Here is a 12,585-nt window from a genome sequence, read left to right as displayed (position 1 = left end):
TTGCTACGGTTTCCGGTTGAACGTCATGTTTCCTGGAAACGGTGTGTAACGGTGTGCAACGGGTTTGAGATGCGTTTTTTCTCGTTTGGTGGGTGTGTCAAATATGTCAGTCCAATCAGCAGCAACATGTATATAAACCACGCGGTATTAAAGAGACAGCTCAACATGACCAACATGATGATGTATTTATTTATATATTTAGCTTCATTGCAAGGCAAGTTTATTTATATACCAAATTTCATATATGGTAATTGCTTGACATAAAGTGAGAAAGAAAATACAAGCTATTAAAAAAGTAAGAACTAGAAATAAAATTATTTAAATTAGAATTGATTACCAGGAGATAAAAAAGTTAAATAAATGGGATTGGGATGTTGTCATTTATTCTGGACGGCAAGGGCAGTGATTGCATGTATTTTGCAGTATTAAACACGTATTTATATCGATTTTATCAGGCTCCAAAAATTCCTCAAAAAGAACACAAAGAATGGTCTTCTCGGCTGCCATAGTTACAACTCTTGCCTCATCAGAACAGGGTGTTCAACGCAGCACCGTTTCCGTTTAAAAAACGCTTTGCAACGTTTTGTCGGGGCTGAACGCAGCCCTGTTATATGAATGAAAATTATTTATAACTTGAAAATAACTATGAAATGTTTCTTGCCTTGACAGCAAAGTACTGTTCTTAACGTTTAAAAATCACTAAACACTTTTAATCCTGTTTACCACAACTATCTATTTGAGGTAATACAGCATAAAAACAAAAACAAGCTTGAAACTACTTAAGTTTAAACACCACATCTTCGCTTGCATGTATATCTGCCGGCAGCGCCATATTTTCAAATAATATTTAAAAAACATGACGGTTGTTAATGGCGACGCAAAGAATTGTGGGTTATCTGCAGCAGCGAAGGATACACCTCATGCACACCTACTTACTTTTCTGAAATGAGACAGCCTTGATGACGCATGCAGCCTTCAAATGCGACCTCTGGAGGACGCAACCTTGTGAAATGAGACACAGCTTGAGATTCTCGGTGACACTGGGCGGAGCTTACATGAATATTCATGAGTTTCCTGTTTTGTGTTAAAGCGCCACTGAAAATATTAGTGCACACTACTTAGCTTACATATCAAACATAGCTAACAAACGACACAACATAACATACATATAAATTATTGTGCATAAATAACAGTTAGAATATGAGCTTAACTTCGTTTAATGCTGAACATTACCTGAATGTGATTACAGCCAATGATTTGCCAGCGGTGTCGTAATCGCTGAACAAGCCAAACAGTATTTTTATGTTTCTGTTTTACCTCGAGAGTTTTCAAAATTGCACACACGCATGAAAACATGTAAATGTACTTTAAATATTTATTATTTATTATCTTAATCATGCATCTGGTAACCATAATGCATGTGATAATATAACCTTGAAGATGAATTGTGGCAATAAATATCCCTGTACACCAGACAAAGCAGACACTTTTATTTATCACTTTGTTTTGAACATGGAACATATCATCAACATATCAGGTTTCTGGGTCTAAACTGTTACCCCAACATTTTTTATAATACAGGTTTGTTGTAATTGTCATTTTATTCTAGTTTTTAATTTGAATATTTGAATGAATGGGATTGCATGAGTAGACCAAACTTTGATTTGTGTGGGATCCCAAGATGCTCTGTAAAGAGTGTTAATGTTTGTGTTTAAATAAAAGTTTTTTTTTCTAATTTGTAGTGGGATCCGGTATTTATCCCAGTTCCTGATTAACCCTTAAGATACAACTATAGTAATTGCAGATAAGCAGTCTGTTGCTGTCAGGTCAGAATTAGGTATAAACCTACACTAGCTTGTTTTCTCCTACCAGTAATCTAGTGATATGAAACCATCATCCCTTTATGAACAATACAAAATCAATAAACAGTCAATAACCCTTTGAATGAGCTCATACTCACCTCCTCGTGGCTTTTCTCATCGATGGTTGGTTGAACCTTGGCCTTGTAGGATGTGATAAAAATGCTCTATCTATTCTTTATAGAACTGACTTTATAAGCTGAGGTAAAAAACTGAAAAAAATACTTTTTCTTTATAAAATGAAAATGTATTTATACAAAAGATAAAAAGTACTGGTTAAACAATGATCAAAAATAATTAGCAAAATAACAAAAGGTTACAGGTTATAATACTTCAGCTTTTCCAATCTCAGACAATCATGTATGAGTGGATCAATATCAAGGTTAATATATCATAATCCTTGATTTTTAATCCTTGATTTTCTCCTTATCACTCGCTTACAAACGATTATTTTCTATTATTTACAGCGTGTGAATATATCTCCGATACGATTCTCTATAAAAAACAATCGGATTGCTTTGATATCACTACTTATATCCGAACTTCCGCTACTAACCGTAGCCCGCTAGCATTGCACGCGTGGTAGCTTATTTACACCGGTAGCCCGCTAGCATTGCACGCGTGGTAACTTATTTACACCGGTCACCACTGAAACCAACAATTCGTCATCGCAGCACATCTGCTACAATGACGAATAACTCGGATGTGTGTCTAATGTTACCTTTGAGTGCAGGCGAGGACACGTTCGAGCTGCATTCGGTGCAGTTGGAGCTGGAGTCGTTGGAGAAGCAGATTAGCGATCTACTAGAGAGACGAGCCGTGCTGAGAGAGCGACGATCAGCGCTTGAAACATCACGCGCCGATGCGGTTAGTAACCTCTTGACTCCGACCTCGTCTACTCCGTGTGTTTCTCTGCACAGGACCAAAGCACCCAGGACGCGATCATCATCCCTGGTTTCGTTCACTCCGGCGCCGACACGACCCTGGGTGCTTCCACAGCGGAAGACACGAGCCAGGACCAGAGCTAGGACCTCTCCGCCCCTCCCGGTCTTCGAGATCTCCACCCGGAACCGCTTCTCCCCTCTTCGCGAGACGGAACGCGACGCTGTGGTCATCGGTACTTCCATCGTCCGGCATGTCCACGCTACCTCAGGTAAAGGCAAGGTAATCACTCACTGCTTTCCTGGTGCTCGTGTTCTCGATGTCGCTGCGCAGGTTCCCGAGATCCTGAACGGTGACGAGCGCATCGGAGCTGTCGTGCTGCACGCGGGAACGAACGACACCAGGCTGCGGCAGACGGAGGTTCTGAAGAGGGACTACAGGAGCCTGATCGAGACGGTGCGCAGAACATCGCCTGAAGCAACGATCATCGTGTCTGGACCTCTTCCCACGTACCGACTAGGACATGAAAAGTTCAGTAGATTATTTGCTCTAAATGAATGGTTAATGTCATGGTGTAATGAACAGAAGCTGCTCTTTGTAAATAATTGGAATCTGTTTTGGGAGCGACCTAGGCTCTTCCGTCCTGATGGCCTTCACCCCAGCAGAATCGGAGCGGCTCTTCTGTCGGACAACATCTCCAGAGCGCTGCACACCACCATATGACTAGTAAGTCAAAGTCCAAATCACAGTATTTGCTGTCCTAACTTAACTGACATAAGTACCAATGTAGAACATTATATAGAAACTGTGTCTGAACATAACTGTGTAGAACATTATATAGAAACTGTGTCTATTCCTCGTTTAGTGAGGTCAAACATTAAATCTACTGTAAGATCTAGGAAAAATCTAATTGTGATTAAACCAGAAAATCTCAATATTAGTGAACAAAAACAATGCTGTCCAAACTTAATTGACATAAGTACCAATGTAGAACATTATATAGAAACTGTGTCTGAACATAACTGTGTAGAACATTATATAGAAACTGTGTCTGAACATAACTGTGTAGAACATTATATAGAAACTGTGTCTGAACATAACTGTGTAGAACATTATATAGAAACTGTGTCTATTCCTCGTTTAGTGAGGTCAAACATTAAATCTACTGTAGGATCTAGGAAAAATCTAATTGTGATTAAACCAGAAAATCTCAATATTAGTGAACAAAAACAATTTCTAAAACTAGGTCTTCTAAACATTAGATCGCTCACACCTAAGGCGGTTATTGTAAATGAAATGGTCACAGATAATAGTTTCGATGTACTTTGCCTTACTGAAACCTGGCTTAAGCCAAATGATTATTTCGGTCTAAATGAGTCTACTCCGCCAGGATACTGTTATAAGCATGAGCCCCGTCTGATTGGTCGTGGCGGCGGTGTTGCAACAATCTATAGAGATATTCTTAATGTTACTCATATAACAGGTCACAGGTTTAATTTGTTTGAAGTACTAGTGCTAAATGTTACGCTCTTAAATGTAAGAAAGAAATCCGTATTATCTCTAGCCTTGGCTACTGTGTATAGACCTCCAGGGCCCTATGCTGATTTCTTAAAAGAGTTTGCAGACTTTCTCTCAGATCTATTGGTCAACGTCGATAAAGCATTAATTGTTGGAGATTTTAACATACACGTAGATAACACAAATGATGCATTAGGGGCTGCATTTACAGATCTATTAAACTCCTTTGGGCTTAAGCAAAACGTCACTGGTCCCACTCATTACACCATTACATGGTAACTTGCATACTGCGTACTGCTGAAATCTGTCATGTTGCGCCACGTTATCGACCAGGCAGAACAATCCTTCCAACCACTATAGATAGATTCTCAAATAGCTTACCTGATCTGTCTCAGCTGCTCAGTGAACCCAAACAAACAGATGAACTAGAGGAAATGGCTAGCAGTATGAGCACGATTTTATCTAGCACATTAGAAATTGTTGCACCAATTAGATTAAAAAAGGTTAGAGAGAAACCTAAAGCACTATGGTACAACAGTGCTACACATGTTATCAAGAGAGAAACTCGTAACTTAGAGCGTAAATGGAAACAAACAAATTTAGAGGTCTTTAGAATCGCGTGGAAAGATAGTATGTCACGTTATAAAAAGGCCCTAAAAGCAGCCAGGGCTGAGCATCTCCGCAAAATAATAGAAAATAATCAAAATAACCCAAGGTTTTTATTTAACACTGTGGCTAGACTAACAAATAAACAAACATCGCCTGAGCAAAATATTCCGTTACAGTTTAGTAGTAATGATTTTATGAATTTCTTCACTGAGAAAATAGAAAGCATCAGAAACAAAATTGTAAATGTACAATCTTTAATGATGTCTTATGATTCAACCGCAACTATCGCCCGTCAAGAACTACTACACCGCTTTACAACTATAGGACAGGAAGAGCTAAATAAACTTATCATTGCATCTAAACCAACAACATGTTTATTAGATCCAATACCCACTAAACTACTGAACGAATTGTTACCTGTAGTGGAAGAGCCTCTTCTCAATATTATTAACTCATCTTTATCTTTAGGTCATGTTCCAAGAATATTCAAGTTGGCAGTCATAAAACCTCTCATTAAGAAGCCACAATTAGATCATAATAACCTGGCAAATTACAGACCAATTTCAAATCTTCCATTTATGTCTAAAATACTAGAAAAAGTTTGTGTGTCCGCTCAATTGTGCGCTTTCTTGCAAGAAAATGATATCTATGAAAAATTTCAATCAGGATTCAGGCCGCATCATAGCACAGAAACTGCACTCGTTAAAATCACAAATGATTTACTTCTAGCTTCTGACCAAGGCTGTATCTCAATACTAGTTCTACTCGATCTTAGTGCTGCGTTTGATACCATAGACCATAAACTACTCTTAGATCGACTTCAAAATTATACTGGTGTTCAGGGACAGGCATTAAACTGGTTTAGATCGTACTTATCAGACCGCTACCATTTTGTCTGTCTAAATGGGGAAAAATCAAAGATGACGTCAGTAGACTATGGGGTGCCGCAAGGATCCGTGTTAGGCCCTCTGCTATTCTCTATATATATGCTGCCACTTGGTAATATTATAAGAAAACATGGAATTAATTTCCACTGTTATGCTGATGACACTCAATTATATATTTCATCACGACCGGATGAAAACGCTAAATTATCTAAACTGACAGCGTGTGTTGAAGATATTAAATACTGGATGACGTGTAATTTTCTGCTATTAAATTCAGATAAAACGGAGGTGTTACTTATTGGTCCAAAAAACTGCCCACAAAACCTCTCGCAATACAATTTTACCTTGGAAGGATGTCCTGTCACTTTATCCACTACAGTAAAAGACCTGGGTGTTATATTAGACCGCAACCTGACATTCGAAAATCATATTTCATATGTTACAAGAACGGCATTTTTCCATCTTAGAAACATTGCTAAGCTACGTAACATGCTATCTATTTCTGATGCAGAAAAGTTAGTTCATGCATTCATGACCTCGAGATTAGATTACTGTAATGCTTTATTAGCTGGTTGTCCTGCATCCTCAATAAACAAACTACAGTTAGTCCAAAACGCGGCTGCTAGAGTTCTTACTAGGTCAAGAAAATATGATCATATAACACCAATTTTATCATCTCTACACTGGTTACCTGTGAAGTTCCGTATCAATTACAAACTATTGCTACTAACCTATAAAGCCCTAAATGGTTTAGCTCCAGTGTATCTAACAGATCTTCTATCGCCCTACAATCCATCGCGCTCTTTAAGATCACTAAACTCGAGGCTTCTGGTCATTCCTAGGATATCCAAGTCCACTAAAGGAGGGAGGGCATTTTCACATTTAGCTCCTAAACTCTGGAATAGTCTTCCTGATATTGTTCGAGGTTCAGACTCGCTGTCCCAGTTTAAAACTAGATTAAAGACGCATCTCTTTAGCCAAGCATTCACATTATAATTATCTTTTTATACTACAGTTAAATCGGATCAAAAGCATTAATATAATATTCTGAACAGCAGCTACGCTAATCATTTCCCATCTGCTTTTCTGTTGTTATCTCGGGACACTAGTCCCGAGGTAAATAGTTCATCAGCTCCAGTTTGTATCCAGCCTCTCATGGAGACTTCGGATGCCCCGACACCTGTGATGAGACGACTCCACGCCTGTGAAGAGACGACTCAACGCCAGCGTTGTTATGGCCTAAATTAATACACGATTGATTAACTTTTTCGAACATTATTCTTTAACATTGTCTTTCTAACATTTTTACTGTACATCTATGAAATGCACTTTCTGTAAAGCTGCTTTGAAACAATGTGTATTGTGAAAAGCGCTATACAAATAAATTTGAATTGATTGAATTGAATTAATATACCTTGTTGGCAGTTCCAAGCAATAGATGTAAAAATTAACTTGTTCTCGTCTGAGCAATTCAAGTTAAACTGATACAGCAGAGCAATTCAAACAAAAATTCAGAGAGAGAGTAATTTCTCAATGATGGTACATCAATCAAACAAAATCAAAAAGGAATGCACAACGAAAGCAAAAATACAGGGGTATTTATACAGATTGTTTACATGTTAAGCAGTTTGGGTTTTTCCAGAGAGGAAGTCTGGTTTGTCTACAAAGGAAATCAAGTGAGTCGACATCTTGTCAGCTGACATTTACTCTTTAACAGATAATGCTGGTTTTTGCAGATTTTTCCATGCCATGGCATTCTTCCTTCCTTTTCGTCCCGTCATCTTCGGATCTTGCCTCATATGTGTGTGTGTGTATATGCATTCGGAAGTGTTTTAGTAAGTTCACCGATACTCATAAAACTTTTCCTTACAAATTATATGTCATGAATAAAACTTTAACACAGAATCAGTTGCAATTGTTTTTTTAATCAAAATTAAACTACTCTCATAATTTACTTTTATCTTTAACATTTACAGTAAATGAGCAAATTATATGGTCTATTATTTTCGCCACCAAATAAATGTCATTAAAATGTGAACATTTTAATTATTGGAAAGCTTGTTGAATAGAACTAAAACCTTTACTTGTGAATGTATTGCAGGATTGCTCATTTCACAACTTGACCAGTTTAATAGACTGAAAAATAAAACCAATTTTTCTCATTGTGTAAACTAGGGATGCAACAATACAGTTAGTCCACGGTTTTCGGTTCGGTTCGGTTCTGATGGTTTGTCACATCAGTTTTTTACTATTCTATAATATTCTTAGGCGACAGGAACAGCAGGTCCCGCTGCTGCTGAGGCAGAGCGGCGTCTTCAGTCGTGGGGATTGCGAATAAAAAACAACTTGAGCGTGAGTAATCAATGACAGAATTTTCATTTTTGAGTGAACTATTCCTTTAATGTTAATACAACAACAAAAGACAAAGAGAAAATCACTCACTGCTCTTGACTGAAAAACATTTCCTGTGTTTTTGCTGCTTTGCTTTTTCGTGATCAATAATGTAAATTTCCATCCATTAGCCCAAAAACCGAAAACTAATGACGTGGTCAAAAGGAATTCTGCGTGTAAGCCTTTTCAGCCTTTCGGTGAAGTTCTTTTAATTTATTGATATCTCATTTTAAATCTGACTCCATTAATAATTTTATCTGACTCCAATTCTATCTGACTCCATAAAGTGTGTTACATTTAGAGTTTATCAGCTGATTTGAAGATTAGTTGCGATTTAATTTAGATCAATGATTTTTCGTAGTATCACTTATTTTCAAATATTAATATCCTCCATGGGACCCGGAGTCTCAAATAGGCTAAGCGTCCGGATTTCGCTTGCTCTAACGGTCACAGATTAGTCAGTTCTGATATTACAGAGGATTGCAGGGTGAACTATCTTACCTCTAAGTGAGTCACACATGTGCACTCATAATAAAACATGTAATTTTAGTGATAGTCACGGAAACTGCAACTTATAATAACAGTGGCAGGTCAGAAATCAGGTTTTCCCTCATGCATGGCTCAATGCTCCCGCTATGGAGTTCCCAGTATGGCCTGCCCTGGCAGAGAGATCTGCGGTAACCCCTACAAAACCCCGCATGGACATGAATAAAATAATGATTTCAGAAAGATACAGAATAAATCAAGATTAACATTTATTTTGGCCAGACCGGAAAAGTAAATAAGTAAACAAGAATCCATGGTACACAACTGATCAGCGTAAAAACATAAAACACAATTGCAAAGCAATATGAAAATAATTTAAAAGAGTCATCATGTCTGGCACATCTACATGCAGTTTGCACGGGGGGTCTGATTGCAGAATATTCCCCCAGAGAGTTAGAACATCCAACCTTAAATACTCCAACTAGAACAAAAGGCCTGTAAATATTTGCAACACCCCCACCTGGTTTTGGGGGAGTGGATCAGATATCTTTGAAGAGACTACTCAAAGGAGAACTGAATTTCCCATTAGTTCCCTTTCATTCAGTCACTACGACGTACGTTAGTGACTAACGAATGGGGGTTTCGCTTAGAAGCCAATCATCTTCGAGTATTCAACAGCGCCCAATGGCAGTGCCAATGCCATGGGCATGCGGAATTTGCATGCGTAACTCCGCCCCACCTCGTGGGTATATAAGGAAGTACGCTGGCAACATTGCATTATGTTTCTGCTTTGGAGCCAAGAGGATCTCTTCACTCCTACAAGCCTGAATTCTGAAGTCTTCTCTTCAGTCTTCGAGACCAGCGGTTCTCCAGGGTGTTGGTGTTACGGCGCGTTCCAGCGATCTCATGCTGCCTGCCTGCTGATCTGTGCAGTGATCTGCAACAGCTGTGTGTGTGTTTCCCTGGGCGCTTCGGCACTCTGCAGAGCTTTCCTCTCACAAAAAGAGCTTGCGTGTGGCACGTCTTTTTCAAGACGGTTCGCCCGTTCACTTCCGGGTGCGATCGATCTCCGTTGCTGTCTATGGGCACATTCACTGCTCGATGTGTTTGGGCTTCAGCACGTTCGGGCAGTGTTTGTGGATGCGTCATGTTCCCACTGCGGGAACGTGACCATCGCGATGTTGCGGTCGAGACTCAGTGATCTCCGTGAGGAGAGAGAGTCCCCTCTGCCACATCCCAATCTACCGTCTCCAAGTGAGGTGGTACTTTGGCTGGTGGCCAGGGTGACCTGAGTGCGGTGCCGTGGTATTAAGAACCCCGACGATCATTCCTCGGGCCACGCCCCCTCTCGCACATTGCTTAAACCCGCGAGTGTTGGACTGAAACAGCGGCCCGTCTCTGACGCCTTGTTCGTTTCGTCCACGCTCCAGATAGCAGTGAGATGTCGATCGCCGCATCCCAAGGTGGGCTGGAGTCCTTTGGGGATGACGATTAGGAGTTGTGCTCCGCCTCCGGGTGTGTCAGCGCTGCCTGATCCGACCTAAGGTTGACAGCCATGTTATCTCGGGCAGCCGCGAGTCTCGCGCTGGTGTGGAACTCCGCCCAGTCGCGAGTGCTCGTGGTTGCGCGATTGGTTTTTGGGGACGGCACCCGACAGCTGTTGGGCCCCGCCCCCAATGCCTTTCGCTCCCGAGGTGCATGAGGAGATCACGCGGTCCTGGAAGTCCCCGTGCTTCCCGCGATCGTTTGGTGGCCTCCTCCGCCTTCTCTGCCCTTGATGGGGCCGCGGCCTAGGGTACACTGGGGCCCCCTCACCCCCACTGTTGAACTCTCTGTTGCGCACTACGGTGTCCACAGAGGGCTTGACGTGGCGTGGTCTGGCTGTCCTAAGCACCCTCCCAAAGCCTGTGGGCTCGTCTACTTCGGTGGCGTGGTCCTGCAGAGCTACGGGCAGGCCGCCGCCCCGTTGCACATGCACAAGGGTGGAGCCGACCCAGGGCTCTTCATTGAGCTGCGTGCCGCGACTGATCCCGCCCCCGGGCGGTGAAGGTGGCCACACGCTCCCTGGGTCGGGAGATGTCCACAGCTGTGGTCCGGGAGAACACCTGGCCTTACCTGGTGATTTGGAGGACGTTGAGTGGGCCCGCCCCCTCAACTCACCCATATCCCAGGCTGGCCTCTTCGGCGGCGCGGCTGGGAACTGCGCCCAACAGTTCTCGGCCGCCCCAGAGCAGACTGAGGCTGTAACACGTACTGCCCCGGCGGCCAGCTGCTGCACCAGCCGCCGGCTTAGTCGCCTCAGTCCGCTCGCCGCCGAGGGCGCCCTCCCTCTTCCCGCCCGGCCCCAGCAGCAGCCTTAACCTGGGCCGCGCCGTGGAGGTGGTTGAGGATGTCGCCCAGTCCGCTCCCCAGACTGGTTAAAAGCCACGCTGGAGGTGGACAACTCAGAGATGGGTTCCAGTTCTTCCCAGGGGATGGTAGCAGGGCCTCTCCTTCCCCCGGTGGAGGGCCGGGGGAAAATCCTTCCGCTGCTGGCCCCCGGGCTAGCAGCGCTTGGGAAGAACTCATGTTCCTGTCTCTGAGGACCCAGAGACCGGTGATGACAGTGCGCGCCACCCACGGGTCCCGCCACTCGCATCCCTCTCTGTCGCCAGCCTCCTGGCAGAGCAGACCCCAGTGGAACGCGCGTCCTTCCCTGGTCTCCTCTGTCAGGACGCAGCCGTTAACCGCACCCCCACACCGGGACGCCCAACAGCCTCCCTTGTCCGGGTCGGTAACGCTGCATCGCTGCCCCACTCCGGGTACACCTGTAGTCCGATTGACCCCGCTGGTGCAGTTCCTGGGAGCCTGGCTTCAGATTCCAGGGCTGTCCCGCTGGGTCGCGAAAGACAGTCAGGTGCGGCTACGCGATTCAGTTCGCGCAGGTTCCTCCCTGCTTCCGGGGAGTCCGTTCCACTATGATCGGGGCTAATGCCCCCGTCATGCGAGCGGAGGTTGCCACCCTACTGGCGAAGGGTGCGATCGAACCTGTCCCTCCAGCCGAGGTGAATTCCGGGTTTTACAGCCCGTACTTCATTGTACCCAAAAAGACCGGTGGGCTTGACCGATCCTGGACCTGCGCGTCTTGAACCGTTACCTCCACCGGTTTCCGTTCAAGATGTTGACAGCGAAACGCCTTTTCGAATGCGTTCGTCCAGACGATTGGTTGCAGCGATCGACCTGAAGGACGCCTACTTCCATGTCTCCATTCTACCTCGACACAGACCGTTCCTACGGTTTGCTTTCGAGGGGCGGGCATATCAGTACGCAGTTCTACCATTCGGGCTATCTCTGTCCCCTCGCGTCTTTACGAAGATTGCAGAGGCAGCGCTTGCGCCCCTTCGGCAGCACGGGGTTCGCATCCTGAATTACCTCGACGACTGGCTCATACTGGGTCACTCTCGAGAGCAGGTTTGCGGACACAGAGATTTGGTGCTCCATCACCTAGCCCGTCTGGGCCTTCGGGTCAACTGGGAGAAGAGCAAACTTTGCCCCGCGCAGAGGATCTCTTTTCTCGGTATGGATCGACTCGGTCGCCATGTGCGCGCAGCTTTCGAGCGAGCGCGCGCAGTCTCTGCTGACTTCCCTTCGACAAGTCGAGGGCAAGAGTGCGGTTCCACTGAACTGTTTCAGAGGCTCCTGGGGCATATGGCATCTGCAGCCGCGGTAACGCCGCTCGGATTGCTTCATATGAGACCGCTTCAGCACGGGCTACGCGATCGAGTCCCGAGATGGGCATGGCGGTCTGGCACGCTCCGGGTACAAGTGACTCGGGCCTGCTTACAGACTCTCTCCCCGTGGTCGAACCTCAGTTTTCTACGGACCGGAGTGTCCTTAGAACGAGTTTCCAGGCATCTTGTTGTATCAACAGATGCATCATCCACGGGCTGGGGTGCCATGTGCAATGGACAAGC

Source organism: Gobio gobio (assembly GCF_949357685.1).
Source record: "Gobio gobio genome assembly, chromosome: 8".
NCBI lineage: Eukaryota > Metazoa > Chordata > Actinopteri > Cypriniformes > Gobionidae > Gobio > Gobio gobio.
The sequence above is the reverse complement of the archived record's forward strand: the minus strand, read 5'-3'. Positions refer to the sequence as shown.